Raw genomic sequence first — 17,449 nt, forward strand, 5'->3', positions numbered from 1 at the left:
TGCAGTTATGTTACTTGCGTTTTCCTGTTGGATACATTTTAAAGCCACTTTTGGAACGGAATGTACGTGTCGTTATATGAAGGTTTAGTTAAATGTCATATTTATTATAGAATAATACAGGTTTGATTATCGCAAAGAATGTCAACTGTTTTCAAATGAACTCAAAGTTATATTTATAAATATATAGATATACATTGTTTTGTTAAAATCATTGTGTTTTGATGGAATGTAAGTGCCCCTTTCTTAAAGCTATTAGATCATATTTAATATAGCATAATACAGGTGTGCATTTTGTTGTAATGTAAAGCGGAATAAAAATTTTAAAAAAAGTTTTCTACTGCATTCTAAGACAATTTAGGAATAAATTTAATACGTAACTTTAGCAATCAATTTATGTATTTTGGCCCCATTTTACTAGTTACATAACCTTCGTAAGGGGCTGAACGAGGGAGTTGCGACCCCACATCTCCCCACCCCCGCTACTAAAGGAATAAAATGAAAACTCTTGTTTCAAGGCAAAACAAGATAATACACAGTCCAACTGAACAATACTGGATAATTAACAGTCTTATACATAGACTGATTCAGAATTAGTAACATGTTAACAAAGGTTGAAAACTGTCGATTCAAAATCGAATGCACACATTTAAAAACAGCCCCAAAAAAGATGGTTGTACCTAGTAATGGGATCAGGGGCCAATTTCAAGGCGCTGTTAAGCACAAAATTTCCTGAGCGCAAATGTTTAGCTTATAAAAGCAGGTTACCAGCCAAAATTCTATGTGATGTATATTGCTAGCGATTTGTATTCAGCTGTTGCTTAGCTTGAAAATCACATGGAGTTTTTGCTGATAACCAGCTTTTATAAGCCAGACTTTGCTTTGTGCTCAGTAAATTGTTGTGCTTAGCAGCGCCGTAAAATTGGGCCCAGGTCTCGTGTGACTCAAATGTACAGTTTATATGCAAGTGAAGCATAAACGTACACGAGAAGTATAAGGCACGCCTATGCAAAATAAAAGTTAAAAAAATGCAACATTCTGCACACTACGGATTGAAATGTATTATAACTATTATATAGTTATAATACTATTATATAGTTATAATACTATTATATAGTTATAAAACTTATGTATTTCTTGCTTTCTTTCAAATATAATTTCAAGTACTTTTTTTTACTTAGGAAGTGTGCTATCAACTTGGGATTAAAAAAGTTAACGTGAGTAATCAAGACATTGATAAAATGTCAGCTATTTACAAAATCGTACGTATCTTACTTGCTCAAACGTATTAAAATTAGGATTTTGACAGGCAAAATATGCATCAAATAAGACAAAACATTCAAAAATGACTGCTAAAATGTATCATGAGAGAAGTCAACAAATCAATCCAGCAGAAGCCGACCAATTTAAAATTTGTTATACAAGCCAACCTAGAAATCCAACCATAACCTGCTGGCCTCATGAAAAAGAATTCCAGTTTTTAATAAAACAATATAGGCCTGAATAGAATGTTTAAGATGTCGTGTTCGATAGCTTCATCAAAATTAGTGTCATTGTACTGTGTGATTAGTTTGTATGATGATCAGCGCGGGCTGAAACCTCGATAAGTCAAACTCTGATACATGGGCGTCGCCAGGATTTTTTCTAGAGGGGGGCAAAACAATTTTTTGCCAAAAAATGCTTGTTTTTCTCAACACATTCTCGATTTATCAGTTTAAGAGGGGGGCAGGGACATTTGCCCCCCCCCCCAACTCATTAAATTTACACCACTTTGTCTTCGCGCCTCTCTTTCTTTTTTCTTCTTTTTTTTTGCCTTTCGGGGGGGGGGGGCAAGTGCCCCCCCTTGCCCCCCCCCCCTCGCGACGCCCATGCTCTGATAACTCAAAACAACTGTTTAGTCAAACAAAGAATCTATTTCGTATAGCAATGATATACAGCCCTGCTTAACTCAAAACTCTGCTTGAGTCAAATTTTGAGCCGGTCCCCTTGAGGTTTGACTTTAAGTTGCCATCCACTGTAACATAACCATAATGGGAAACAGATGTTTATGCATGTTCATAAATGTACTACTATTTAGGATTTTCATTCACCGATAGATGCAACTCAGGTAACACCTAATGTTACACTGTGCGTTTCCTAAATCAGAATTCCACCAAAAGTCCCTGATTACGGTACCCGCTGTTATATTAGATTTCAGTTAGTCATTAGACCCTGGCAAGCACAGTGCTCATTAAGTGAGTGTGTGTGGGGTTTTTTTTTTCAAGAAAAGAAAATAACCATCTTGTCCCTTAGATCCAAAGCAGTCTGTGTTGTGTGATCGGGATCTTTTTTTACCTCTTCCTTGTTATGAACTTACAGATATAAGGATGAATTTACTTAACGAGACTACGCAGATACACAGCCTTAGTTAATGTATAGCAGGGTGCAGGCACCTGTTTCCATTTTTTGCCACATTTTGTTTGGGCATCCCGCTCACACAGTTTGCTGTTCACGATAGTTAAGATGTCCAGGATATGAGTAGTATCGTGAAACTTGGATATCTCATCTACTAACGCCTTGACATACCAAGAACCTTCTGTTCCATTACGGTATGAAACATATCCTGGTACAGTGGAGTAGCTCAGCAGAAAGTCAGCCTCATTTGGTAATGTTTTGGCCAAGCCAGCACCTACTCCAATTGGCCGATCAGTGTCCATTTCTTGTACTCCTTCTTGACGGCTACTACCTTGACAAGCCTAGAATAAAACACGTAAGAAACAACAGAACCCATTACTTGCTGTGTAATCAACACATACATCCCTTATTTATTAAACAGCACTGAAGCCTCAATGTTGACAATTCAAATAGAGCCTGTCAGTTGACCTCAAAACACCTGCCAGATTTTACACTACAGTTTATCCGGGCACAACGTAGAGGCTTTACAATGTGTGTTACGTCAAATTTGTTTGCATGAATTTTGTGTCCTGACTGGGCCCATCCCATCATGGGCAATGAATGGTTATTTTGAAAGAAAAGAAAACATAACTAACAGTTTACAACATAACGAAATATTGCGAATTAATTACTATTATATAATAACAAGGCTGAACCACAACTTCGGTTCAATCGATCACGCAAAAGCAGATAAAAATTGAGTTATTCCAAATACGGGGTCTGTGACTAGACTTGTCTGTGTTTGTTACCGAGATGTTCACATAAAACATGACGGGACGTAGACTGGTGAGACTTACATACACAATCTATTGGTTAAGTGCTACGACGGGAGTCGCATTGAGAAGTCCCATTGACATTGCTTTAATGAACCAAGATGATCAAAGAAGCAGCCTATGAAATGACGAGAGCGCAAGTTAGCTTTGGACCCAGCTTTCGTATGCCAACATTTCAAAAAGCACACACGCATATACATCTTTGTAAACACCGGCAATCGTGGACCCCATGTCCCTGATCCTCATTCATTTGTTAGTACTTTAACTTTTTAGCGACAGCTCTGTTTTTACTCCAAACACCACTCACAAACCCAAACACTGATATAAAGCACCGGCAGGCACCGGGCTATTCCTCATATGCATACGTGTCCAAAATTCTGGATATGCAAATTATCCAATACCAGGGTGAAAGAGCAGGTATTAGTGGTACCGTAATGCTCGACACCCTGAGAACGAGGTCGGGGTACCATTGATCCCTTTTTGTAAATACCCCATAAGGTAACTCTTGTAAGAGCAAACAGGCCACAGACATTAGCATGGTCTTCATACATATAATGCAATGGACATATAATAGAAATCAAATGCGGGATGAACAATTCTATTTCCGCATGGTTGTGTACATGTATATCAAAACACTATTCAAGCATTACAGTACACATCCCTCGGACAAAGGTATACACATGTACACTGACATATCCGAATGGAATGTTGTTAATTTTCATTTACTTCCATTGAAATTAACTTGGCGTCGCATAAATTTGCATATGTGCATTCACAGAGAGTATTATAAGTAGAGAGACAAAGTATCACACTGATATTCAATTTACCTGTATGAAAAACAGTTTTGGCTTGCCAGTAAGACTCGGACATGAAACTCCCTTGAAAAGTCGCAGTATCTCTTGTATCTCCAGAGCCGTGCCATCCGTGCCACATACTTCACCCAATGTCCCATGTGTCATAATACAACATGCAAAACAGTCATACTTTTTGTGAACAAGCAGACTGACTTTTTTTAACCAAGTGAGCATGTCATGGGCTGTAAGATTCTCCTTGACTTCCACCTGAAAATGGAGTTTGTTGAACAGGTTGTCCAATTTACCTGCAGATTGAAAGATGATACATGTATAACATGGTAGATGATAACATTCGACATGTGTCACTTGAATTTTGAAACATACTATACAGTGCATGTCAAAAAAACAACTGTACACTTTTAAAATTGGCCATAGTTTTATTCTGTAGCAATAAAGATAAACTATTTTTATATGTACTTTTAGAGTAACTCCTCGTGCTTCTGTTGGTGACATTTTTACTGGATTAGTTTTCGTGCACGCAATTTTTTTATCTTTTTCCACGGTGCATGGCTGTTGCACTGGGCGGAAGTTTATGTACAAGTGCGCGTGGTGCATGGGTAACTATTGTCCCACCGAGTCCCTGATCATCAACCAATTACAAATCATTGCCACTCATTATCTAGTCACTGTGGGGAGCATCATAGAGTGTTTGGGTTAGATTATTTTAGTTAATTCACTTTGATAATTCCCCAAATTAGTAGTTGAGGGATTCTTAACGTCAGAGCTTAGTAGGTCTAGTCCATATAGATGAGGGAGTCCCGAGGCATCTGGTTATGCGAATAAACATCTTATGAACGATCTGGTGTTAGTCCCCATTCTTCCCCAGTCCCCCTGATCCGTGAGAGTTAGAGGGTAATCTACATAGCGGTGAGTTTGGTGAAGAGCTTCGGGGCTTGCGGCAGACTTCCACTAAAACGTATCTGCGTTTCCGGCCTTTCAGTCAGACCGCACACTGGCATTGGCCGAGACCGACCCGTGCAGTCGTCCCGGGACAATACAGCTGAAATATTACACATTCATTTCACCAGATACTAAAGTATCAATCCCAGATGTAAACTTACACCTGAGCAACCCTATAGGTTGACTCGACCATTTTTTTTTCGATGTCGAGTTAACCCAATTAAAATTAAACTTTTTTAACTCGTCCGCCTCACTGTGCTTAGTCCAGATAGTTCACACTCCAAACTTCCAACTAGCATTAGGACAACATTTTGGAGCATGTGCCTTTCCTATTTTGTACATATAAGTGCGGTACCAGCGGCCTGGCCAATCCTTCAGATGTGTACATTCGGTAGTGGAACTCTTTTTCGGCAACTGTCCGATCAAATGACTTTATAATCAAGGAATCAGCATTGGGTTGAGGCCCTGAGGGGTACTTATAGTGCAGCATTGACAGATTGATCAAATGTGACTGAGGAACTCAAATGGGTGTAACTGTTCGTGTAATATGAGATTGTGTGTAGTGTAAATAGCCCTAAATGTATTCCAACAAATATACCTCTTCTTTTGGTCAATATCCCAGTGTCTCAAGGCAGTACAAATGTTTCCTCCCTCTACTGACTCCACCCATTTGAGGTAGTGCCATTTTGAAGGCTTTTCCGCCTGCTTCCGATTTTGAATTCGGGCTCAGAATGGAAGCAAACTGTAAAGTATGGACATAGAATAATGTCTACCTCTGAGGGGTTAAACTACAACCATTAGTCAGAAAAAAAACACGGGACCAGTAGGCCAAATTACCTTCAATCCATTTATTTAAAGGAAGACAAATCCAGCATTTCTGGCAGATTTTTGGCTCCAAATAACGTACTCGTCATGAGGCAGAAAATATTTCATTGGCACACCTTTATGAAACTACTTATTAGCAGAAGTTCTAACCTTGGTCTATTTCACTTCCTCGGCGGGGTTCTGATGATCCCTCAAATATGACGTTGTTGATGATCACACACAGCCCCCTTGGGTTCCGGTTCATCCCGTATTCTGGCAAAGAGGGTTGTGCATTCACACGACCCGGCCTGGTATTACTGACTGTCGTCTCTGGACCTGCAGTATGACAAATACGGAAAATACTACTGTTGTGTGTTGGATCTGCAGAATTTTGTGTATCGGGGATTCCATGGTTTCCTGATCATTGAAATGTGTCCAGTAAATCAGCATGGGATTGACAAAAAAAGGAACCTTAACAAGATTATGGACTACTTCCCCATAACGCGTGACGGCTCGCCCGCAGGTTTGTTTATGGTGTAAATCGAGCATTTTCTATTGTTCCTTATCATCGATCTAACTAATATCTTTGCAACAGCTCCTATTGGTTTTGTACACGTGTTCTGATCGAGGTCGTCCTCGATTTGACTTCTGTCCTCCATTACTCGATGATGTTTCAAATGTGTGTCCTCGATTTACACAATAACCAAACTCTCGCATAGACTTACATTCTTCCATACCTACTGTTAGCCTTGGTCAATGCTCTCGTCGTTATTCGTCCCGTACGCGGTCAATCGTCGGCATATATCCTCACGCGCTATGCACATGCATGTAAAAATACAGCGCTATTTTTATGCAAATCAGTTGGAGATGATGTCGAGCCTTGGTTCAATCGTCCATGTGAGGTTTTGGGAATGGTGCTCATTATGTTAATAGCCTTAGCTGACCTTAAATGTCGTTTTCTTATTGGTCGATCGTTGTGTGGAAACTTGCATAGTGAAACGTGACACCGTACATAATCCATACACGTACACATTGTGTGTCTCTGCACACGGCACCAATGCACAAAAACTGTGGTTCCTGTCACGTCCGCAAAGCCGGAATAGCTGCAAATAATTTGATGACGTCCGGATTTACCAAGGTGTGATTGGACACTCCACATATTAGCCCCGCCTACATTATCTGTATTCGCATACGAGGTCGTGCGCTGGAAATGTAGCGCAAAGTAAAGTAAAAAAAACATAAGCTTTGGCCGACGATTGAACCAAGGCTCGACATCGTCTCCAACTGATTTGCATAAAAATAGTGGCCGCGTGAGGTCGCTGTTCGCGCTGTATTTTTACATGCATGTGCATAGCGCGTGTGGATATATGCCGACGATTGACCGCGTACGGGAAGAATAACGACGAGAGCATTGACCAAGGCTAACCTACTGTGGACATTCCTTTGTATTCGTGTAGTAAAGAAAAAACGGAGAAAATTTTCATTTTACTCGCACTGTTAACACTCTTTCAATCCAGTTTTGTATCATGATTTCCTTGAGTGTTCCTCTTTTTTTGCGACCGATAAACTTACAAAAATGCTTCTAAACCTGATTTCCGGAAAGGGGAAACCTAGTTTTCCACCGTGAAAGTAAATGATGTACCACACACTTATAGTTCAACCTCTAATGCTGGAACATAACCGGTAACGCTACTAGCACTACTACTACCTGTACATGTACTATCAACTACATTGTCCGTGGCAAATGAGGTTCCCTTTTCCATCTCCTCTTTCCGTCAGGCTGCCGTCCATGGTTTGGGTCGCATGTTTTTTTGATGTGACCGACCTTTTACAGCCTAAACACTTTAACTGCATATGCCCGGACATCTCTGAGGGTGATGTTCCCCAGACAGCGGTAGCACTTGACATGCCTGATTTTTTTTCTGAACTCTGGGCTTCTGGTCTGCTACACTATGTACAATTTTGCCATCTACATTGCGCAGGCCTCCTCGCATGCTGCTTTCTATGTGAGCGCGTTCACCTTGGTCAACAACTTTTGTTCTGGATCCGCCTGTTATACAGTCTTCCCATAAATTAATGTATCACGTAGATTGATCTCCAACTCGGTCCCATAACCACAATGTCGAGACAGGTTTTTTTTTTAGCCCATTGGGCTCATTGATATAGTTAGTTACTGTTTCATTTGCCTCGGTGTCGCTTCATGCTATTCTCAGTGCAATATGATTCCATTTTTAAGGTGTAGTACGCTCTAAAAACATAGTGTAATTGTTTGTTGAGTAAAGTTGTTGGGTAAAACATTGATTAAATTTTAAAACTGTTATCCGTTTAAACCCCCAAAACTGATTACGCATGGCTTGTGTAATAAAAATACGTGTAGGCTATTACCCCTGCGAGTCGGGCAGAAGTTTACGCTGTGCGAGGTAAACATTGTATACATCGCATTGTAGGTGCGTGCGGATTGTTCAAGATGGAGGACGTATGCCAGACTTCGACGTCATTGGGATTGGCAGAACTCGTCCCCATTTTTAAAGGAAAGTTTGAACTTTGAGAGTTTTAGCTCACGACATGCAGTCTTTTATATATTGTTACGAAATGTAATCGGCGCTCCATACTTTTTACATGTTTTGCTTACCCGCCATATCTTGTGTGCTAGGTTTTTTTTAGAATGGGGTATATATGCAGCCTTCGCGCAGATTCTGGTCGGACTGTTTTGGCGCGAATTTGTTTTGGCGGATTCTGGTCAGACTGTTTTGGTGTTTTCGTGTAGACAGAGCGCTGGGGGCCCGGTGTCAAGGTCTCACTTCTCCGGCGTGCTGGATTGTCCGGGTGAATGCGGCGGATAATTTAGCACGTTACAGTGCACGTTACATGAGCACGATACATGCTCATGTGTCCGTTGTGCTTACTCTTCCTCGGGCAGTGCAATGGAGTCTACCAAGTCCACCCAAGAATGTGTTATGTAACACTTCCTGTGGGTCAAGCTTAAAGAGGACTGGAGTATTTTGCCTGGGTCATTCCATGGTCTTGCAACAGCGTGGGTGTGTACGTGTGTGTATGGAAGAATAATTAAGAGTAATTTCGTGTAAATACCTCATTTAAGTGTCCACGCTCAAAAAAAATCGAATTTTTTAAAACTTTGTGGGATGAAAGGACTTAGGGAGCAAGTGACCAAAATAGACTTTTTAAACTTTTATTTTTCCCGTTGCCATGGTTATGGGCCATTATGTGTTTTGGCCATTTTGGGGCAATTTTGAGGCTGCAAAAATTCATTTTTCGCGTTATTTTCAAAGGTCATCCAGCCAAACTGCAAAGTAATGTCACAAAAGTAACTATATCACGACAAAGTATCATCCTTACCCTTACAAGAAAAAATAGAAACACTTCTGAAAAATCTCCTTTATATTATTTTTAGACCCTATAATACAGCATGTTTTTACAACTAGCAAAACTGCATTTTTTCCCCATTTTTATCCCTCCAAAATGGCACTTGCCAGGGCACTCAGAATAATTTCCCTTCGGCTATGGTTAGTTCAGACATTGGTCTTTTCATATCTGGTGAGAAAATTTTGGGTTATTTTATAGCCTTTGTGCAGTAGCGCTCCAAAAATGGTAAATTTTACAAAAACCTTAAAAAGTGTATTTTCAGTGTTTTCCTTTGTTTTGAGTAATAACTTGTATAATTGGTATTGTTCATGAATCGAGCACATTTTTACAAACAGAATCAGACTGTGTATCATTTTTAGACCATTGGATGAATAGTAGGTCGTGTACTCCCCCCCCCCCACCCCACACACACACACACACACACACACCTGGCTAGGCCCCGCCCACTACCCCTGTTCCACCGAATTTTGAACTTGTATGTTGCATAACGAAACAAATGTAAATATGCAAGTGAAAACTTTAGAAATAACATAGAGTTCCTTTTCACAGCCTCCCCTTCCCCCACCCCGGGGGCATTGCTTAGGGTTGAGGGTGGGGTGTGACCACCCACCAATAACTTGGCATTGTCGGTACAATCATTGTCACATGGGCAAAACTCATGTGTTTGCAAGCCGCAATGAATAATGGCCATATCAATTGTTCTCTGATTAAAGTGCACCATCATTCCAATGATGTCCAGTCCTCCCCTCCCAGCTAGCCCCCCCCCCACCCCTTCCCTTGCCACCAAATTCAGATTTTGATTTATGCATGTATTTGCCTAAATTAATATTGTAAATAGATGTCAATTTGCAAGTGAAGCTTTCATAATCTACACCAACAGGCGTACCCGTCTCACAGCCCACTCCCTGCCATCCCTCTTCCTACTCCAGTGCTCATTATGAGCAACTACCCCTCCCCTCCAAAAGAATTGTACAGAATATGTATTATTGTTAAGGTTACATATTGCCTTGCGGAAAGTCCACATATTTACATACACTAAGTAGGTTTTACTATTTTTTTATCAATGTGGGAGTGGTTTGGAATATCTGGAAAGCGCAGGGGGGGGGGTGTAATATGGATACATGTACATGGTACATGTACATGGTACATGTACACAATGCTTATTTTTTTTAACACAATTGCATTTATTTTATTATTTTCAATACAGATAAGTGATATGGCGATTACGAGAGCAAATAACTCATAGTTTTATATTAAAATACATGTACTTTAAAACAACTATCACTCCAGTGAAAACTCAAAATGGCCTGAATTGAATTGAATGTGTAAATATGGTCAGATCAAGCACATATAAAGTCGAATATAGTACCGTTCTGGGTGCTGCTATGCCCTCCAAAATCGTACTTTCGTAATCAGCATGACATTTTGAGTCTCTTCCAAACTGTCATCAGCAGTCAACATGGCCACACTTCTGTGTTGCATCCATTGTTACATGGCAAGAAATCTAAACGTATTGGTGCTTATAAATTACAGGTTTTTTTTGCATACAAGCAGGGAATGTTTGGTTAATGTGTTAATTAAAAAAACAAACCAACTTCCCCACCGAACCACAAGTGCTTACAGATTTTATCCTCTCTGGCGGGTATTTGGTTTTTTTTCTGAAAGGGAGGGGTACAGCACACTGTGATCCCATGTTGATTTGCATATACTTTGACCGATTTTCCTACAACCGATTTGGCAGGAAAATATTGGTTGACCATTACTCTATAATATGACATTCTTGGTTCTATTGCTGTTACCACTAGAGGTGTTTTTTATATATTTTTCCAAACTCTTGTCTAGATAACATTTTGGGCATAATTTCTGTATTTCTGTGTAAACATTCATCCCAGTCAAGCAATTGTATGCATCCATTGTCACTGCCATAGGGACTTATAATTACTGATTTTATTCCAAAAATGTGTGGGTTTTCAACCCGAATTGGCGAAACTAAAGTAAATATATACAATTGTGGTGATGTTATTTAATGCTCTGCAATTGATTCATGTAATAACTATAAGAAACGTATACATCAAAACAAACAAAATGGTACAGATTGAGAGGTGAAAATTACATGCGCTTCTCGCACCAATGGCGGCCACGTTACATACTGAGCATGTATTGTTGTTAATTATATAGCCATGAATTTCAGTCATAGGATAATACTTCCGTGATAGGCTTTGAAAATGGAAGTATTTTGACTTTAGTTTATGAGCACCGATGTCTTTACAACGTTTGCCAAGGTAATAATAAGCACACTACAGAAGTGTATTTGGTGCCACAAAACCTCATGTTGATCAGGCAAATACAAATTTGGAGGACACTTCCACTAAAAAAAATACGTCAGACCCTAACTACATGTATATAGCCAAGTCAAGTCAGAGTGAAATTCATGCAATCAAATTGATGCCGTGTTCTCTCGGAGCTTTCACTGGAGTGATCGTTGTTTTAAAGTACATGTATTTCAATATAAACAAATAAGAGTTAGTTGCTCTCTAAATCGACAGATCTTTTCCGTTTTGAAAATAATAAAATAAACGTCATTTTGTTCACCACACCTTTTACTGTAATTCCAAAGTAGTGTAGCGTTCCCTAATAGCAGTTCATGAAACATTTATTAGAGTCAACAATAATTCAATAAGTTGGAGGGAAACAGAGCTTTGGGGTGACAGTCACACATGTCAATACACTGATTTATTCATCTCTTCACTTTACATAACTTTGTTAGATTTCATCAACCTATAGGGTTTCTCCTTTTGGTAGTTATTGGTAGCGTTATAGAGATAACAGGTTGGTGTCTACAAAGTCTATACATGTACTATGTACTATGGCAAAACCATGTCAACCAATACGAACTGAGTGGGCACCGGCACGGTACGGGTTATCGACGGTCAGACCGAAGCGGGAGCGGTCCGCTACGGTGACCGGGGAGGCAACGGCAACTGGACGGGGCCAGCAAGTGTACCAGGCCGCACTACAGTTCGAACCAAAGTGTGCATGTGGCGTATCGGGTATCCAAGGTCAATCGAGGCACTATGCACCAAGGATAGTGTTTATGACAAGACCGGGCTAGCATAGCTGAACTACGGGGGAAATGGCTACGGGGAGCCGGCCGGCCACAGCGGGAGCGGTACGCTGTGGTGACGGGGATGAACTAGCTCTGGCTGGGCTAGAACACCAGACAACCGCACAACATGTTCAAGCTAAGACTAGCAGTCCAATGGCCATTCGAAACCGCACAGCACCATTGGGACTAGTGTATTACTATTTCACCAGCTTCTACACACTCCTCGAAGGATCTAGGAGAAGGATGCTTCATAATAACACTAGTACTAGTGATTGCACTATTACTTCACCGCGCCTCAACCACCGAGGGAGGCCGATGCTTCGTAGTGACTAGAGTCGCACAACAATTGGTCTGTCAGAGTCGAGTTCGCCGCACATCATACGATTTACCGCACAACATATAAGTTCGCCGCAAAACTTTGGGTTTAAGGTTTGTTCGCACTACATTGGTTTCGTGGTTCGCCGCACTGCCGAAAGTGAGGAAAACCTCCGGTATTTATAGGCAGTAGAAGTCTCGGGATTAAATAATTCATGAGCACTGATTTAGGAATTAACCAATAGTAATCTTCCATGTCGAAGTATCACATGACTAGTCACATGATTTACTAAGAGTGCCTAGTGCAAGAGACTAGAAACGTGTGCATTTACATAAGGGAAAACATGGAGAGAGAAGTGTGCAAATACAGAGAGAGATGTGTGCAAATAGTTAGATCAGAGTGCAAAAGTGTTTACACAACATCTCGAGCAACCTTGATGGAGTGAGTGACAAGCTAAAAGGTTACTGTGTCACAGGTTATTGACACCGCAGGATGTCTTACCACGCCCAGCTACGCGACCACGCAAGGGTAACATTCCATTCCCTCGAGCTAAGTACGGGACTAGAAAACTGGACCGAGAACTCCAGTTAGTGTTCATGGGTAACACACGGGGAAGAGAAATGCTCCGTGCCGCTGAGCAGTCTCTCGGCCAACGCCAAAGCACGCATGCTATGGGGAAAGGAACTTAGCTCGCTGGGGCGAAGGGAGGTGTGGTCAGTCGCGCACATGTACATCGCTACATGAATAATGCATACAGCAGCGCGCGTGGTATTGCATCATGCGCTGTGCTTGGTAAGAGACCCTGGGAATAAAAGTGCAAGTTGGCAATTTACGATAATTAAGTAAAATACAGGAACTATAAAAGACAACAGGAAGATTGTGTACTTCATGGACAGAGTGAATCCAGAGGGCGCTAGATTTCCATAATCAAGCATTCTGGGTTTGTAACACTAGCTTGCAATATAAACAAATGTGTACAGCGTACACGCGTGTGTCCAGCCCTTCCCACCCCCCACCCACCCCCGCGACATACACACCCCTTCTCCTCCTCACTTTTCGGATATTTCAAGCTGCCCCGTGTTGTAAAAAAGCCACCTTACATAATTCAGACTTTCCCCAAGGCCATATGCATGCAAGTAATCTCAACAAACTTGTTGACTTGTTGGGGAGGGCGTGGTTATCTTTGAGCTTTGGGATTGGGGGTGGCAGGGCAAAGGGGCTATCTGTGAGACGGCTGTTGGTGTAGATCGTAAAAGGTTCACTTTCAAATTGATATCTAGTATTTACAATTTAATTTAGGCAAATACATGCAGAAATCTAAATCTGAATTTGGTGGCAAAGGAAGGGACGGGGCCTAGCTGGGAGGGGAGGACTGGACATCATTTAAATAATGGTGCACTTCAATCACAGGACAATGGATATGGCCATTATTATTCATTGCGGCTTGCAATCACATGAGTTTTGCCCATGTGACAATGATTGTACCGACAATGCTAAGTTATTGGTGGGTGGTCACACCCCACCCTCAACCCCAAGCAATGCCCCGGGGGTGGGGGAAGGGGAGGCTGTGAAAAGGAACTCTGTTATTTCTAAAGTGTTCACTTGCACAATTATTATTTATTTACATTTGTTTCGTTATGCACCATACACGTTCAAAATTCGGTGGCACAGGGTAGTGGGCGGGGCCTAGCCAGGTGTGGGGGGAAGTACACTACCTACTATTCATCCAATGGTCAAAAAATGATACACAGTCTGATTCTGTTTGTGAAAATGTGCTAGGTTCATGAACAATACCAATTATACAAGTTTATTACCCAAAACAAAGGAAAACACTGAAAATACACTTTTTAAGGTTTTTGTGAAATTTACCATTTTTGGAGCGCTACTGCACAAAGGCTATACAATAACCCAAAATTTTCTCACCAGATATGAAAAGACCAATGCCTTAACTAACCATAGCCGAAGGGAAATTATTCTGAGTGCCCTGGCAAGTGCCATTTTGGAGGAATAAAAATGGGGTAAAAAATGCGATTTTGCTAGTTGTAAAAACATGCTGTATTATAGGGCCTAAAAATAATATAAAGGAGATTTTTCAGAAGTGTTTCTATTTTTTAATTGTAAGGGTAAGGATGATACTTTGTCGTGATATAGTTACTTTTGTGACATTACTTTGCAGTTTGGCTTGATGACGTTTGAAAATAACGCAAAAAATGAATTTTTGCAGCCTCAAAATTGCCCCCAAATGGCCAAAACACGTAATGGCCTGTAACCATGGCAACGGGCAAAATATCGGATTAAAAAGTCTATTTTGGTTACTTGCTCCCAAAGTCCTTTCATCCAACAAAGTAAAAAAAAAAAAAAAATTTAAGCGTGGACACTTATATGAAGTATTTACACGAAATGACTCTTATCAACGAACTCCTTGGTCTGTGCATGGCTCCTTGGTCTGTGAAAGGTCTGTGTTCCTTGCTTGTTCGTGGTTGTCTTTATTTTTGCAACCATGTGTATCCTTCACATCTTTACATGTACAGTGTATTAGGAGTTCCGCGCGCTACGAAAATTCTGGATTCGACTGGTACCTTGAAACGTATACATTTGTACATACAAATATCCAAAGATCTCACGTGCACCCGTACAACCCCAAAGGACTCAGCACACAATAAAGTTTGCAAAATGTACACTACTGCGCAACTTGCGCATACGTGTTTAGGCGAAATTTCCCTCTGCGGAGAAGCTAGCACGCCGGAGAAGTGAGACCGTGACACCGGCCCCACCAGGCCCGCCTTGGCGACGGCTCTGGCCGAGACTAGGAGAGACCGCATGTTACCGTGAGTGTTGAGCAGCTGAATTGTTATTGTTGCACACTCCTTTTCTTTAATAAATAGTGGTGCAATTGTGGAGTTGATCCTTGAGTTTACTTGATTAAGTGAAGCTTAATAATCGTTCGATTGAAGACATCATATTTGGGCTTATTATTGACCCCTCTGTGTAGTAATTTCCCATTTGCTTTCCTGGACATAGATGTTGTCAGTGAAGCACTTTTATTTTGAATTATCGAAAACCTCTTTCCCTTATGGAAATCCCTTCCCTTAAGGAAACCATTTCCCTTTAAGAAACTCCTTATCCCTTACGGAAACCATTTCCCTAAAGATTCCATTAAGAGGTAACACATTGAGTACACAGTGTTTAAAACGTCGGTGAAGGGCAAAACCTAATTTGATTTATATCACCCCGGCGCAAAAAATTCCATCTTATAGTAGATAAAGATTCCATTAAGGGAATCCCTTTCCCTTATGGAAACCCCTTCCCTCTAACTTTAAGTAAATCCCTTCCCTTGGGGAGCCCATTTCCTTCAGGAACGACAACTGCCTCGCTGGAGACAAAGGGTCGAGCTCAACGTGAGGATCGGCATCTGCCTTCGAGAGACCGCGAAGGGTCGTCTAGAGACTGTGGAAATCACTTCCTTTTAAGAAATCCCTTCCCTTAAGGAACTCTCCCTTAAGGAAACCCCTTCCCTTGAGAAAACCCCTTCCCGTGAGGAAACCCCTTCCCTTGAGGAATCCATTTCTAAAGTATCTGAATAGATAACTGCCTCCCAGGAGACGAATTAGGGTCGAGCTCATCAGGAGGATATCGGCATCTGGCTTCGGGAGACTTCGGAGGGTCGTCTGGAGCCTAGGAACCCCCTTCCTTGAGAAATTCCCTTTCCCCTAAGGAAACACCTTCCCTTAAGGAACTCCCTTCCCTTAAGAAACCCCTCCCTTTAAGGAAACCCTATCTTTGAAGTATTGCCCTTTTCTTGAGGAATTCTTAATAAAGACATATCAGTTGTTGCATGGCTGAATAAAGAGGGACTGCTTTGAAGCTTGAGCTTGGGTGTCTGGGCCCTATTTCCTGTCTGGTAATGTAGATTTGTCGTTCAAATAATTTTAGGAAAAATTAGTTACACGCGGCGATAGACAGTCTCAAAACGGATAATCGCCTTAGGACCATCTGGACTGCCGCTCGTCTGGAGGGTTCTCGAGACAGTCAAACACTCGAGGAAATCGAGATTCGCCACAATATCGTAGACTATTTTGGTGTGGTAAGCGTGCGATCATCATGTATTTTTCATACCAAGTACCCATGTTTTCATTTTCATTACTATGAAGTCCATGCTCTCACAGAGTCAGTCTGTCGGTACTGTGCATAATGCAACACAGGTACCGAAGGCATCCAACACGTCCAGCGAAACTGTTGTGTTGTGGAGTCCGCTGTAATAATGTGCGTAGTCATACATCAAATCAGATTGAGTGTACAAACAAAAATCTATAGGGCAATTAACTGGCCAGTATTGCAAATGGAAGGATATGTTGATTGCTGTTTTTTTTTGTCCCTAAGTAAAATTAGAAATATCAGCGAAAAAAACATAAACAATAAAGAAGAAAAATATTGTTTGCATATTTTTGAGAAACACTTGAGTACAATGTAACACAACATATGTTTAAAGTTTTACTCCACATGGAGTGGGAAAGATTTAATCAACATGATGGGTAAAAGAAAAAATAACTACTTTTGGGGGTTCTTTTTTTTAAACATTTTTTGGAGTAAAAGTTTACGTCTTTTCTGCGTAAAATGGTTACACAGTGCAGGATTAAAACTTGACACAACAGAAGCTGTGTCTTTACCCCCCATAACGACCATGTTCCCTTCTTACTGCCACAAAGAGTACGATTTCACCCAATGTTGCGTTGTTGTTTTTAAATCGGTGCCCTGTTCCTGTACACTCCATAACTGCACACCCCGACCCTGACCTTACAATTCCTCGAAGTCCATAAATTGCTACATTTCAGCTGTGCAATCAGGGAACCAAACTACAGGAATTTGATTGTTTCTTCTGTTT

The sequence above is a fragment of the Patiria miniata genome, unplaced genomic scaffold, assembly GCF_015706575.1.
Source record: "Patiria miniata isolate m_02_andy unplaced genomic scaffold, ASM1570657v1 HiC_scaffold_25, whole genome shotgun sequence".
NCBI lineage: Eukaryota > Metazoa > Echinodermata > Asteroidea > Valvatida > Asterinidae > Patiria > Patiria miniata.